Genomic DNA, 16,396 nt, shown 5'->3' with positions numbered 1-16,396 from the left:
CACCCCCCCCCCCCAGCTTTCCAGGCCTTTTCTGGACATACCCTCCGCCATCCACACCCTCCCCTCACGTCCCTTAGTCATCCACACTCTCCCTCTTAACAGTCCACACCTTCCCCGGCCCCCTTATCCATCTACTCTTTGCTCCCATCCCCCCTATTCACACACACCTTCCCCATTCTCCCCCCTCCAATCCTCCCCATCTTGCTCCCCACCAGCACACCCCAAGATGAAATCTATTAGCATGGACAAATCATTGATTTCCTGAGAACATTCCTGTGTTAGTGCCATTTGATGGTACAGGACCTGGAGGTGCTTTCCTTGCCAAGAATAGAAACATCCAGAAAGCTCCTCCCCCTCCCCCAATCCCAAACAGGAATCATTTCAGCCCCGTAAGGCTTTGCCTGCTGTTGACCCTTTTGCCCATCTTTAATTTTTTTTATTAAAAAAAAAAAATCCTGCATTAGCGATGCTTTTTTTTCTGTGGGGATTGAGGAATGAGGTGACAGCTAAGTTTAGGCTGGTGGAGATGGTGAGCTCTTCTGAGGCCGATAGAACTTTCTAGGAGTTCATGGACCTTGGCTCCAGCTTCTTACTGTAAAGTTGTCATCCTGGCAGATACAGCCAATGCTTTTCATTGTAGGGGGTAACTTTATGCTAATGAGTGAATGTTGCACCATTAATGACTTTCTGTTTAAAGTTCAGCTGTTACAAAATGGAATCTTACCTGATCCCTAGTGAACTATGTACATAAGCAGGGAATGTTTCCAGCTAGCTTTCCCTTCTAGAAGGGCCCCTGTGCTGGAATAGGTTACTGAGTCATTTATATTTTGTAAAATAAAAAATTTGGGCCGTGTGTGTGTTGTGTGTGTGTGTGTGTGTGTGTGTGTGTGTGTGTGTGTGTCGCTTGAGTATGGAGAATGAGCTTTCAAATTGCTTTTCATTTTTCAGATCCAGTTTTACATTGGGGGCTACAGTAGGCACATGAAATTACCATTAGTAATCTTTTGTGAAACGTTTTCTTAGATTCACCCATTCAGATCTGCCCTGCTTTGGCAAGCACAGACAGTTCTGTGTACCTTTTTGGAGGTCTGGGTAAAATGAGTTGGTGGGTTCCCATCTGCTTCTAGTGGGCTGGTGTCTGCTATATGCTACTATTACAACTCCCACCTTTTATGGAAAATGCAGTCCAGCGTTTTAGGACTGGCATGCTGGGGTTACATGTCAAACCTGTCCTCACTTTCCAGAGGGGAACCTTTTAGGGTTGAGTCCTCTGTTGCTATGCTTCAAGGGCGCTCTCCATGGTCATCACGTTTTAATAAAAGGCTCATGGGTTCCATCCTGTTAGCATTTCCAAGACGGAGCATAAACCTGTGGTTTAGCGACAAGCAAATTGATGTTTTGAAGGTTCTGGTAGTTTCATTTCACAGGAAAAGCTCCAGTTAAGCAATCACTGTCAACTAAAACCTTGGAGTTCCCTGGTTTCATTTTACCGAAGCTTTTGCATATATGTCTAGCAGAGATAGAGAAGAAATCCAGAATACTGGCTGCTCTTCTTTTTGACGGGTTAGAAATTGTCCTCTCCTCTACCTGCTTTGTAATGTTGGGGATACTGTAAAAGGCTCACATTTGAACTTGTGTAGAGGCAGGATGTTCTTATTCCTGATTCAAATGTATTGCCCCCAAAGGGATTTAGGGGAGGAATTTCCATTTCCCAGATAGATTACTGTTTAAAAACTGATTGTAAACCTGTTTTTAAAACTGTTTATCACTTCATCAGAGCTTCCATTCTTTTGCCTTTTCCTTTAGAGGATATCAGTAGTAAAATTTTCTATCAGGCAGTTCGTAAGAGTGTTTTTGCAAGAGTGTCTGGGTGTTTAAAAATTCTTGCTTTGATTTGTGGGTCCTTATGTCTTGACTTTTCCAGAAGTTTTGCTATTTTTAGTACAGGTATTTAAAAATCTGAATTCACAGGGCATCTCAATGTTATGCTATGCTGAGATTAAATTTGCTAAAACTGTTACTAACATTCTGAGTTCTTGGGACTCACATTTAGCTGATAGGTCAACAAATCGTAGTGGTTCCTGGCCTTTGAGCTGACAGTCCAGGTAGGGGGAGGAGAAGGCAGCACATTGAACAACGGACTGGAACTCTAGGACAGCTGTATACATATACTGTCGCGCATCTTTGGTCTCTGTGATCTCTGCCTCAGCCAAAGTGGTCAGCGTACTCCCTGAACATTCCTAAGATACAGTTCAGTATCCTAAGATACTTCTCCATCGTCCAGGTCCTTGATTCTCTTGGTGTTCCTCCTTTGGACTCTTGAAGTACTTGCCTCATGCTCTTGCTGTAGCCTGCTTGTGGTTATTTTTCCTTTTATGTACATGTTTCCTCTTACCCACTAGGTCACTAGTTAGGATGGACATTTCTTAAATGTAGAGTATGATATTTGGATTTCATCCTGAAGCTTTCATATTCCTCTTTCAAAGTTAAATCCGTATAAGCTCACCATCTCAGCCTTCTCTATGTACCCGCAGAGCTAGGGGGTTTGCTCATGTTCCTTTTTTCTTTTCCCCCCTTTTTAAAGTTGCTTTCAGTATTCTACTTCTTGGACTTCATTCTCCTCCAAGGCTGGCTGTGGTGTAGGAAGCAGTCCACCTGCTCCTTCTGGTTGTCCATGAAAATGAGCCACGAAACCCTTTTCAAAGATTTAATTGTTGATTACCATGGAGAAAGAAGCCATGACAAAAAGTGAACGCAGTTAACGTATGGAGATTCAGAGCCCTTGGTCCCGAGTCCCCCTGTCTCTAGAAGCTTCTTGTGGAAGGTGCTTGGAGCTTCTCCAAGCTCATCAGGATAGGTTTGTGTTGGCTGCACTGCCAGATCTGTAGATATTTTTTTTCAAGCCTTCGATGACATGTTCAAAATAATGTTTTGGAGCAGGAATCTGACGGTGGGACATCAAGAAGACCCCGTTGGAAAACTTGGGCTTAAGGAATAATTTCTTGAACTGCGATGATGGGGATGGGAACTGGTAAAGAATGAATGAGTGTGAGAAATGCTGTAAGGTGAGGGTGGAGAGGATTCTGGCTCCCGGGTTCACTGATCACACCACAGCTTTGAACTAGAGTGGGGGAACGTTGCTTTTATTATTGCCAATAAAGGATGGGATTGTTGATTTGGAATGAAAAATACAGTGGGGTTTAGGTGGAACTGTCTAACAGGGAGTTGAAGTTTGGGGGCCAAGCCAAGGTGTAGTGTTTCCTGCAGTGGGCCAGGTCCTTCCTCACATGCATTGTACACTGTATCACAGTAAGTCCAAGATGCTGACACTCTTCTTCAGCACTGGCATCGTGGCCTCTTTCTGCTGGTTTCTATACTGTGTGATCAGTAGGTTGGTGTTGATGCTAGGCTCCAAAGTAAGTGATCCGATAGATTAACGTGGGTTGAGTATGAGAGAATTTAGAAGCCTTTTTCCAAGTGCTTGCTGTATTAATTTTTGTGCATTCACAAATGTAGCCCACAGTAATTCTTTAGTGAACTAGAATCTTCGCGTCTTTGAATTTTGCTGCATTTCGGTACTGAAATGTGATTTCAGTAAGACAGGAAGTTTTCCTGAAACCAATACTACACTCTATGTTAGCTCATTGGATTTTAAATAAAATGTTGGAAGAAAAAAAAAAGACATTAGGTTTTCTACAGTGTTGATTCTATACTAACAGTGCAGTTTGTATTTGAGAATTTCCCCAAATCTGGTATGGTGTGTTTGACTAAGATACTTCATGCCACAACTCGTGTTCTGTCTAAAATCTGTGATCAGTGAACACTGTCACTGTCAGAATTCCTTGGTATTTCAGGATGTGGTATCTTTTTCATCCCCTATTAAGTTTTTAGCTGTTGAAAAACAAAAGACTAGTGAGTAAATAGAGCTTTTTGGAGCCTACCTTGGGTTCCCGCAGAAGGTTTAGTATATATTGCAGTGAAGGAAGGATAGGAAGGGGATACTAGAAAAGTCCAAGGCAGTGGGGGAGCGGGGGGAGCGGGAGGAGGGCGGCGGAGTGCGTGTTAGAACAGTGCTGGTCCTGGTGTGACGGATGGCTTTATATCACAAATACTCCCATGAAACCCCTACTAGTAAATCCTAGTGTTAGGAGTCCAGAAGAACCCATGGGAAGAAAATTTAGGGGCTCCCTTGCTGATATGGGACTGGTCAGATGGTTGTAGTTAGATATTCTTATACCTGCTGAAGCTGAGAAAAATTTCAGCCACTTTTTCTATGGAAAATAGAAAAGCAAGCTGTTGTGTAATTTCACTCAGCTTTCTATTCTTCCTTCTGTTGAATCCGTTGGAGTAATAGTTAGTGGAGGAAACTATTTCAGGATCACACCCACGGCACTAGAGACTGGATGTATAATCACTTACACACACATAGGTGTGGAGTAATCCTGAAGGGGGCTATAAACCAAAGAGGGTGCTAATTTGAAGAATTAGAATCTAGTTCCCAGCAGCTGGTCTGAGACTCCTGTCTTTGCTCTTTTCCTACAGAGCTGACCGGACAGCTCAGAGCCTGCTTGAGGAATTCAGAGGACTGCCGGTAGAATGTTCTTTCTGTCCTTAGGAGTATTTGCTAGGGACTCAGCTGCTTCAGGACACCAGCATCTTCAAATTCATTTTACCATTTTGAACATGACATGGATTTTTTTTTTCCCCTAAGAGAATATTGAAATTGAGGATGGCCCTGAGCTAGGCTTTACATTAATTTGGATTCAAACAGCAAGTGACATATCTGTTTTCATTTTTTAAGTTATTTGATGATCTAAGAGACTTTTGTATACTAAGGGCTTCAAGCCATATGGAGATTGAAGCTGGAGGTTTGAGGAAAAAACAATATGGAGATGTTTATGTTGTATACTGGCTTCTTACTCGAACAGTTTCAAATCTGAAAAAAATCTTGCCATGTATGTAAGAGATTTTTCATGTGGTATCTGATAACTAAACTCAGGAATTCTAGTTTCAATCATTCTCTCTGCTGAAGTAGTTTGAATAGTCTGCAGAACCCGTGTTTTCAAATTAGTTGATTTATTAAAAGTACTCAATAAAGTCAGAGTGCTCATGGTAGATAGCGTTTTTACCATGTTCCAAATGCTGTGTTAAATTTTTTCTGTTTGCTGTATCAAGCTTCTCATGCATAGCCCCACCTGATTGTTTTGTTTTGTTTTGTTTTACTTTTTATTTTGAAATACAGATTGACAGAAAATTGCAAAAAACTGTACAGAGAGATCCCATCTTCCCTTCACCTAGTTTCATGCAGTGGTAACATGTTATATAACTATAGCTTCATAGCAAAACCAGGAAATTGACATTGTTACAATTTGTAGCCTTACTTAGATTTCCCCAGTTTTGCATGCACTCATTTGTGTTTGTGTGTGTGTGTAATTTTATCACGTGTAGATTTGTGTGACACCCCCACGATCAAGGTACCATCACCTCAAAGATCCCTCATGCTACCCCTTTTTTCTCTTGCACACACCCACCCTCATCTCTAACCCTGAGCAGCCACTAATCTCTCCATCTCTCTAATTTTGTCATTTTGAAAGTGTTAGATAAATGCAATCACACAGTATGTTACTTTGGCTTTTTTCCTCTTACCATAATTCCTTTGAGATCTATCCAAATTGTTTTCATGTATTAATAGTTCATTCCTTTTTAATGTTGAGTAGAATTCCAAAGTGTGGATGTACCACTGTTTGTTTAATGATTCACCCGTTGAAGGACATAACCCAAAAGTTTCCAGTTTTGGGCTGTTACAGATAAAGCTGCTATAAATATTCACATACACGTTGTTATGTGAACATAAGGTTTCATGGGGGTGGGGGGATAAATGCCTAAAAGTGCTGGGTCATATGGTAAGTACATACTTAGTTTTGAAAGAAACTGCTAAACTCTCTTTTAGAGTTTTGTATCATGTTACATGCCTACCAGCCCTGTGAGATCCAGTTTCTCTGCATCCTTGCCAGCATTGAGTGTTATCGCTGTTTTTTATTTTAGCTGTTCTGTTATAGGTAGTGATGGTTCATTGTGTTTTTATCATATGAACCTCATAAATAACCTCACCTAATTTTAACTTTAACTTTTGTTTAAAAACTTGTTGGCAGTATTGAGAATGTCCTTAATTAAAAATTTTTAAGTAAAACTCATTTTAACTTTTTGTTTTATCTTTGAAGTACTTTGCAGTGTTTCCTTTACATGTTGCTTTTTCTTAGGAACTAGTTAGAAACTAGTATGAAGTAGAGCTTTATTTTCATATTTAAAAAAAAACACGTAAAAGGGGCGCCTGGGTGGCTCAATCTGTTGAGTATCCGGCTTCGGCTCAGGTTATGATCTCGTGGTCTGTGAGTTTGAGCCCTGCATCGGGCTCTGTGCTGACAGCTCAGAGCCTGGAGCCTGCTTTGGATTCTGTGTCTCCCTGTCTTTCTTCCCCTCCCATGCTTACACTCTGTCTCTGTGTGTGTCTCTCTCTCTCTGTCAAAAATAAACATTAAAAAAAATTAAAGTCCCATCTTTAAAAAATAAATAAGTAAAAATAAAAAAAAAAAACATGTTAAAAAAAAAAAAAACAACTGCAGAGTTGATTTCAGAATTTAGAGTCCTGTCCTTTCATATGTTATGAGTAAGCTTTATTTTCTGTTGGCTTGGCTATATTTTGGGGAGTAAACACTATTGTTAGTGTTGGTTTTTGTTGATGGTGAGGTTTTTTTTCAATATAAATATAAATATAAATTTCATTTTTTAGAGAGAGGGAGAGACAGAATGTGAGTAGTGGAGGGACAAAAAGACACAGAATCCGAAGCAGGCTCTAGGCTGTGTGAGCTGTCAGTGCAGAGCTTGATGTGGGGCTCAGACTCACAAACTGTGAAGTCATGACCTGAGCTGAAGTCAGACACTTAACTGACTGAGTCACCCAGGCACCCCTAATATTTTTTTTTAATGTTCATTTTATTTGAGAGAGAGAAAGAGAGAGAGAAAGAGAGAGAGAGACAAAGTGTGAGGGGGGAGGGGAAGAGAGAGAGGGAGACAGAATCCAAGGCAGGCTCCAGGCTCCGAGCTGTCAGCACAGAGCCCAGTGCAGGGCTCAAACTCATGAACTGCGAGATCATGACCTGAGCCAAAGTCAGACGCTTAACTGACTGAGCCACCCAAGTGCCCCAATGGGGAAGTTTTTCTACAGTATTTTTATATCTGAACAATGTGTTCAGACTGTGCAGAGTGAATACTTTATCTTTAAATTTATCCTAGAGTAAACTGTGTTTCATCAGAACCATTTTCTGGACTGAGATCTGGGACCTGGTCCCTCATTTTTCCCTTAGTGTTTTGATTTTGTCAGAATAACATTACTTTCAGTACCGTCAAGTGTTATAAATTTCTGCCAAAGCAGGAATAAGAATCTGTTAGGATCGTGGTCATAGAGGTTTAAAAGTTAATTTCCAATGATTGGTATTTAATGAAGTGTTAGGTGTCTGATGATGTTCGAAATTTTGATATCTTTATTCCTTGAAGTTAGTTATTCATCCTTTTTTTACTTTGTGTGAGGTGTTAATACCACTGTCCCTTAGAATACTTGTTTTTAAAATCAACATAAAGGAGTGCCTGGGTGGCTCAGTCGGTCGAGCCTCCAACTTTGGCTTAGGTCATGATCTCACAGTTCATGAGTTGGAGCCCTGTATCGGGCTCTCTGCTGTCAGCACGGAGCCTGCTTTAGATCCTCTGTTTGGATTCTCGATCCCTCTCTGTCTCTGGCCCTCCCCCCTTTCTCCTTTTCTCTCTTTCTCAAAAATAAGATAAACATTTAAAAATAAATAAATAAAATCAACATATAGTTTAAATACTACTAATTAATACTAATTGCCAAGAAACTGGAAAATATACCTAAATCAAAGAAGTAAAAAAATAGCCTCCATAATACTATTGCCAGGATATGAACTACTGTTAACATACTGGTGTGAATATTTTTAAACTTTTAGTGTACGTATACATATATTTCCTTTTTTATTTTTATTAATATGGACTTCTATAGTGAGTATACTTAGAATTTATTTTCTAGTGCAAAGAGTTAAAAAAAATTGTTTTAAATAATGAAAATTTATTGTCTCACAATCTGGAGTCCAGAAGTTAGAACTGGTTTTACCCTAAGGTTGTTTTCTTCTTTGGGAGAAGGGCATTAGAATATTGTGGGCCTACTTTTTTTGACTGAAAAAAAATTATTAATAGGACAAACATCTTTCATGTAAAATTTCTTTTTTTAAATTTTTTTTTAACATTTTTTATTTTATTTTTGAGAGAGACAGAGACAGAGTGCAAGCTGGGGAGGGGCAGAGAGAGAGGGAGACATAGAATCCGAAGCAGGCTCCAGGCTCTGAGCTGTTGGCACAGAGCCCGATGCGGGGCTCAAACCCACAATCCGTGAGATCATGACCTGAGCTGAAGTCAGGCCACCCAGGCACCCCAAAAATTTATTTCTAAGGCAATTTTTAATACCTCATGACCTTTAGTAGGACTCTGTGTACCTGCTATGTGTGGGCATGGTATTCATGGATTTAATGCACCTTAATTTATTTCACTAATCCCCCCCGTTGGACATTTACTTTGTTTCCAATTTTTTGTTTTGTATAAAAATCACGCTCAAAATTTTTTTTAATGTTTTTATTTATTTTTGAGAGAGAGAGTGAGCAGGAGAGGGGCAGATAGAGAGAGGGAGACACAGAATCCAAAGCAGGCTCCAGGCTCCGACTTGTCAGCACAGAGCCTGACGCAGGGCTTGGACTCACAAGCCATGGGGCATGACCTGAGCTGAAGTCTGGATGCTCAAACCGACTGAGCCACCCAGGTGGCCCTAAAAATCGCATTTTTAGATGAGTCTTTGCTCCAGACAGGATTATTTCTTTCATTTTCTACTATTTTAACTGAGATGTAATTCACATGCCATCAAATTCACCCTTTTAAGATGTACAGTTCAGGGGTTTTAGAATAACACAGGATTGTGTAACCATCTCTGTTACCTAATTCCAGAACATTTTCATCACCCCAGAAAGAAACCCCATACCCATTATCAGTCCCCATTCTACCTTTCACCCTCAGCCCCTGGCAAACTCATACAGACTTTCTCTTGCTATGGATTTGTTATTCTGAACATTTCATAGGAATGGAATCATGTTGGGTTGCCTTGGTGACTCAGTCAGTGAAGTGTCCGACTCAGGATCTTGGCTCAGGTAATGATCTCACGGTTCATGGGATTGAGCCCCACGTCGGGCTCTGTGCTAACAGTGCAGAGCCTGCTCGAGTTCTCTCTCCCTCTTGCTCCGCCCCTTCCCTGCTCTCTCTCTCAAGTAAATAAACTTTAAAAAAGCCCTTAAAAAAAGGAATGGAATCATCCTATCATATGTAGCTTTTTGTGTCTAGCTGCTTTTACTTAGTGTAATGTTCTCACAGTTCGTCGTGTTGTCGCACGTGTCCATATTTCATTCCTTTTGGTGGCTGAATTTTCCATTGTATAATACACCACATTTTGTGTGTCCATTTATCATTTGAGGGGTAATGGGATTGTTCCCACTTTTTGGCTGTTACAAATAGCGCTGCGATGGACGTTTATATACAAGTTTGCATGTGGACATATGTTTGTATTTCTCTTGGGTAAATACCTAGGAGTGGAATTGCTGGATCATATAAAGCAGCCGTAACATTTTTTGTTCCCACCAGCAATGTATGAAGTTTCCAGTTTCTCCATGTTTTTATCAGCTTATTTCATTATCTGTGTTTTCGATTATGACCATCCTAGGGGATGTAAAGTAGTATGTCAGTGTGGTTTTGATTTGCATTTGCAAAAACTAATGGTGAACATCTTTTCATGTGCTTTTATAGGCCATTTTTTAGTTGGGTTTTCTTTTTGTTGAGTTATAAGGGTTCTTAAAATATTCTAGATACTAGACCCTTATTAGATAAATGATTTGCAGGTACTTCTCCCTTTCTGTGGATTGTCTTTTTACTTTCTTGATAGGTTCTTTGAAGTACAGGGGTTTTTGTTGTTGTTGTTTTCTATTTTATAAATTCCAGTTTATCTATTATTTTTTTCTCTCGCTTGTGCTTTAGGTGTCATAGCCAAGAAACCACTGCCTAATCCAAGATCATGAAAATTAACCCTATGGTTTACTTCCAGGAGTCTTACAGTTTTAGCTCTTACATATAGGTCTTTTTTTTTTTTTTTTTAATTTCGTTTATTTTTTTAAAATAATCTCTCCGCCCAACATGGGGCTCAAATTCATGACCCTGAGATCAGGAGTTCCATGTTCTTTTTTTTTTTTTTTAATTTTTTTTTTTTAACGTTTATTTATTTTTGAGACAGAGACAGAGCATGAACGGGGGAGGGTCAGAGAGAGGGGGACACAGAATCTGAAACAGGCTCCAGGCTCTGAGCTGTCAGCACAGAGCCCGACACAGGGCTCGAACCCACGGACCGCGAGATCGTGACCTGAGCCGAAGTCGGCTGCTTAACCGACTGAGCCACCCAGGCGCCCCAAGAGTTCCATGTTCTTAGTATTTTTTTTTTTTTTTTTTTAAGAGAAAGCATGAGCAGGAGAGAAGGGCAGAAGAAGGGAGAAAGAATCTCAAGGAGGCTCCACGCTGAGCCTGATGTGGGTTCTGCCCAGTGTGGGACCTGGGATCATGACCTGAACTGAAATCAAGAGTTGGACACTCAACTGACTGAGCCACCCAGGCACCCTAAAGAATTGCCTGTTCTACCGACCCTCACATTTAGGTCTTAGATCTATTTTGAGTTCATCTTTTGTATATGGTGTGAGGTACAGATCCAGCTTCATTCTTTTGCCTGTGGAGATGCAGTTATCTCAGTACCATGGGTTAAAGACTATTCTTTCTGTGTGAATTGTCTTGATACATAGTTTTAGACTGGACGGTGTTTGTATCTCGTAAGGCTTTTGCACCCTTTCTTGTGGAAAGATTGGGTCAGCCGTGTGTAAGAGTCCCAGTTTCCCCTAAACCCTCCCAGTGCTAAATATTAAATCACTAGGGGCGCCTGGGTGGCTTGGTCGGTTAAGCATCCGACTTCGGCTCAGGTCATGATCTCACGGTCTCACGGAGTTCGAGCCCCGCGTCGGGCTCTGTGCTGACCGCTCAGAGCCTGGAGCCTGTTTCAGATTCTGTGTCTCCCTCTCTCTCTGCCCCTCCCCTGTTCATGCTTTGTCTCTCTCTGTCTCAAAAATAAGTAAACGTTAAAAAAAATTAAAAAAAATAAATATTAAATTACTAAAACCAATATAAAGAAAACCGTTTATGCCAATTTTATAGGGGAAAATAGTATTTTACTGATATAATTTGTATATACCTTCACATTAATTGACTATTTATTAATTTTGTTTGAATTTCTTATTTTCCTAGCCTAGCTCTTTTTCTTTTCTTTTTTAAAATTAAAAAAAAAGATTTAGTTTTGGGGAGAGTGCAAGCGGGGGGAAGGTCGGCAGAGAGAAGGGGATAGAGGATCTGAAGCAGGCTCTGCGCTGACAGGCTGACAGCAGTGAGCCCCATGTGGGGCTCCAGTTCATGAACTACAAGATTATGACCTGAGCTGAAGTGGGACGCTCAACCAACTGAGCCACCCAGGTGCCCCTCTTTTTTTTTGTTTTGCTTTTTGTTTTGTTGTTTTGTTTTTGTTTTTTAAAAAGCCTTAGTCACTATTGAGATCAAACTCCAAACCTACATATTTTTTTTTTAATTTACATCCAAATTAGTTAGCATATAGTGCAACAATGATTTCAGGAGTAGATTCCTTAGTGCCCCTTCCCCATTTAGCCCATCCCCCTTCCCACACCCCTTCCAGCAACCCTCAGTTTGTTCTCCATATTTATGTGTCTCTTCTGTTTTGTCCCCTTCCCTGTTTTTATATTATTTCTGTTTCCCTTCCCTTATGTTCATCTGTTTTGCCTCTTAAAGTCCTCATATGAGTGAAGTCATATGATTTTTGTCTTTCTCTAATTTCACTTATCATAATACCCTCCAGTTCCATCCACGTAGTTGCAAACGGCAAGATTTCATTCCTTTTGATTGCCAAGTAATACTCCATTGTATATATATACCACATCTTCTTTATCCATTCATCCATCGATGGACATTTGGGCACTTTCCATACTTTGGCTATTGTTGATAGTGCTGCTATAAACATGGGGGTGCATGTGTCCCTTCAAAACAGCACACCTGTATCCCTTGGATAAATGCCTAGCAGTGCAATTGCTGGGTCAGAGAGTATTTCTATTTTTAGTTTTTTGAGGCCCCTCCATACTGTTTTCCAGAGTGGCTGCACCAGCTTGCATTCCCACCAACAATGCAAAAGAGATCCTCTTTCTCCACATCCTCGCCAACATCTGTTGTTGCCTGAGTTGTTAATGTGAGCCATTCTGACAGGTGTAAGGTGGTATCTCATTGTGGTTTTGATTTGTATTTTCCTGATGATGAGTGACGTTGAGCATTTTTTCATGTGTCGGCCATCTGGATGTCTTCCTTGGAGAAGTGTCTATTCATGTCTTTTGCCCATTTCTTCACTGGATTGTTTGTTTTTTGGGTGTTGAGTTTGATCAGTTCTTTATAGATTTTGGATACTAACCTTTTATCTGACATGTCATTTGCAAATATCTTCTCCCATTCTGTTGGTTGCCTTTTAGTTTTGCTGATTGTTTCCTTCTCTGTGCAGAAGCTTTTTATTTTGATGAGGTCCCAGTAGTTCATTTTTGCTTTTGTTTCACTTGCCTCTGGCAACGTGTTAAGTAAGAAGTTGCCACAGCCAAGATCAAAGAGGTTTTTGCCTGCTTTCTCCTTGAGGGCTTCCTGTCTTACACTTAGGTCTTTCATCCATTTTGAGTTTATTTTTGTGTATGGTGTAAGAAAGTGGTCCAGGTTCATTCTTCTGCATGTCGCTGTCCGGTTTTCCCAGCACCCCTTGCAGAAGAGACTGTCTTTATTCCTGTTTGTCAAAGATTAGTTGGCCATATGTTTGTGGGTCCATTTCTGGGTTCTCTGTTCTGTTCCATTGATCTGAGTGTCTGTTCTTGTGTCACAGGTGCTCCTCTTTTTAAAAAATTTTAATGTTTGTTTATTTTTGAGAGAGGGAGAGAAAGAGTGTGAGTGGGGAGGGGCAGAGAGAAAAGGAGACGGAGGATCTGAGGTGGGCTCTGTGCTGACAGTAGAGAGTGCCACGCGGAGCTGGAACTCACGAACTATTGAGATCAGGACCTGAGCTGAAGTCCGGTGCTTAACTGACTGAGCCACCCAGGCACCCATCCCTTGCCTTGCCTTGCCTTGCCTCCTTCCTTCCTTCCTTCCTTCCTTCCTTCCTTCCTTCCTTCCTTCCTTCCTTCCTTCCTTCCTTCTTTCCTTCCTTTCTTTTCTTTCTTCCATTGAGGCATTTTATCTGTGCTTATGTATTACATCCCTAGAAAAAAAAACCCCAGGATTTTCTCTTCTGTGTGTTTTCGTCCTGCTTCTTCACAGTCCATGATGCCAACTAAGGTTGCCAGTACAGTGAAACCAAACTGGTGGGACGGGAGCAAATTATTCTGGAGTTTTTCTATATCTTTGAGTTGTGCATCAAATCTGGGACAGATCACTTCACATTGTTTAACCTGTCTATGAGGTTCACAGCAGTTTTCCCAGCTCTGTGATCATCAGTGATTTTCAAATTTGCCAATGTAATCATGCTTCATCATCACAGTTAGAAACTGGAAGATGACTTTGGAGCATGGCCTAATAAGAACTTGGCGTTTGCCTCTCTTCTTAGTACTGTTAGTGCTCTGGAGCACATCTGCTGGGACATTCATGCACACCATTATGGGGCACGGAAAGATGGCAGAAAGAGCATTGCCTACCTTTCTTTTATGTGTGTCTTATTGATTTGTAAGAGTTCTTGGTCTGTCCTATTATAAATATTTATAATTTTTAAATCTAATTTTATGATTGTGAAATAGTTTTATTAGGGCATGATTTATAATAAAAGCCACCCATTTTAATTGTACCATTTAGGGACTTTGGGCAAATATATATAGTTGTGTAACTATAACAATCAAGATACAGGAAGAGATACAGAACATTTCCATCACTGAAAAAGTACCCTGATGCTCTTACAGCAAGTCCCCTTACTTCATCTCTTGTCCTAAGCAACCACTTGCCTTTTCCAGGATTTCATGTAAATGAAATGGTATACACTCTGTAGTCTTTTGTGCCTAAGTTCTGTCTCTTACCACAACGTTTTGGAGATTCAGCCATACTGTTGTGTGTAATATTGTTGTTACTTTTTAACGTCGAGTAGTATTCCATCGTATGGGTCCACCACAGTGTGTTCATCCATTCTTCATGACCTGTTGACTTTGTAAATGTGTCCTCTGCTTTTGATACTATATTACTTGTTGGTTTTGCCACTCATCTCTGCACAGGCCAGAACTGATCCACACGTTTTTTGGTTGGATAATCAACTGCTATGTGCAGACTATTGTGCTAGACATTTTGTGAGAAGTAATGACAGTAAAACATATTCCTTGCCTTCTGGAAAATTATGGTCTGGTTGGATAGGCAGTGCATAAGAGAGAGGTTGCTTTTGACTAGTGATGTAAGGGCAAGCTTTGAGTGGAGACTTTTGCTCACGTTTTGAAAGATCGGTTAGGTGGTGGAGGGTTGGAAAAGAAAAACTGATTGTATCGGTTTCAAATGATAAGCTCTGAAAGAGCAGGTTGGCTATACGGTATTTAGCATAACTGAGATAGTCAGCAGGCTCTACTGTAATGGTTGACCTCAACCAAAGGAATTTTGAGATCTGAAATTATTCCAATTAATTTGGTAAAATCTACTTACTGTGGAAAATTACAAGCAATGTGGAAGTGGAGAGAATAGAATAATGAACCTCCATGTATGCATCATGCAGCTTCAGTGGTGATCAGTTGTGGACCAGCCTACTTCACCAGCCCCCCCTGCATTCATTCCCACCCCACATTATTTTGGAGTGAATTCCAAGTGTCACATCATTTTGTATAATGTTTCTGTATGTGTCTCTAGATAAAGACTTAAAAAGAAACCATAGTCACAATACCATGATTACACCTAAACAAATGAACATTAATTCCTTAGTTGCATCAAATATCTAATGTTCATGTTTCTCCAGTTGTGCCATAAGTGTTTTTTTAGTGGTTAAAATCAGAATCCACATGAGGTTTTGCATTGCTGTTGGTTGAAATGCCTTCATTTTTTTTTAAATGTTTATTTATTTTGAGAGAGTGTGTGCGTGAGTGGGGGGAGGGACAGACAGGGGGAGAGAGAGAATCCCAAGCAGGCTCCATGCTGTCAACATAGATAGAGCCTGACGCAAGGCCTGATCCCACAAACTGTGAGATCATGACCTGAGTGGAAATCAAGAGTCCGATGCTCAGCCTGAGCCACCAAGGTGCCCTGGTTGGAATGCCTTTTGAACTACAGTGTTCTCTGCCATCTCTTTTCCCTCATTAATTTATTTGTTGAAGAAATTGAGTTTTTCCTTTAGACTCTTCTGCTGAGTTTTGCTGATTGCATTCCTGTGGTGTCGATTTAATATGTTCCTTTGTCCCCCTGTATTTTCTATAAAGTTGTAATTAGATCTAGCGGCTTATTTATGTTTTTTTTTTATTGTTTTTTTTTTTTTTTTGCAAGTATACTTCATAGATGATGATCTGTACTTTTCCCATAAGATACATAATGTCTGAGTGTCTTTCCTTTTGTGATATTGGTAGCCATTAATGATCATTGCATATATTTACTAGTTCATTATTAGGGTTGTAAAGTTGTGATATTCTCTTGAACCTTTATCAGTTGTCAGCTGGAACACCCCTAAAAGTAGGAACTTTTCCTCCTCAGCTGTTAAGTTATCCTTAGGGTACAATTCTTACTGGGGACACAGGATAGGAGTGAGAAGAGGAGATATAACTTCTAACTGGTTCTGTTAATGAGCAGAGAGAAGCATGTGGGCTGCATGCAAAAAGCTGAAATGGCTTTGGGCTGACTAGTGCACGGTGTGTGGAAAAAGCAGTAATTCTCCCTGTAGTGAGCTGTGCTTGGCTATTGGTCGGTGGCTGGGACTGGCCAAGGGAGCCCTTTGCCCGCAGCCATACCTGACCTTTGCTTTCAACTTGTGTTAGCTGAAGAAAACCATGGTGGATCCAGTGGCCTGTGAGCCTCTGTTTAGGGAACGGAGTTCTCACAGCCTTAATGCCAGCAACCAGGAGTAACACATTTATTTTTGCTTGAAATTAAACTTGGATTGTATTTCTTCCTCTTGTGTTAATATTCTTTTAACTTAATGTGAATCATTCCTCCCCTC

At 40.5% G+C, this 16,396-nt stretch overlaps 1 protein-coding gene and 1 pseudogene across 3 annotated transcripts in view; one reads left to right on the top strand and one right to left on the bottom strand.

Moving 5' to 3' along the window:
• Positions 1-16,396, top strand: part of TENT4B (terminal nucleotidyltransferase 4B) — a 76,699-nt gene that overhangs the window by 1,128 nt on the left and 59,175 nt on the right. The window lies entirely within an intron of this gene.
• LOC147573481 (small ribosomal subunit protein uS8 pseudogene) lies at positions 13,465-13,883 on the bottom strand (annotated as a pseudogene).

This window comes from Puma concolor, chromosome E2 (assembly GCF_028749965.1).
Source record: "Puma concolor isolate L17-30 chromosome E2, mPumCon1.1.hap2, whole genome shotgun sequence".
NCBI classification, from domain to species: domain Eukaryota; kingdom Metazoa; phylum Chordata; class Mammalia; order Carnivora; family Felidae; genus Puma; species Puma concolor.
The sequence above is the reverse complement of the archived record's forward strand: the minus strand, read 5'-3'. Positions and strand labels throughout refer to the sequence as shown.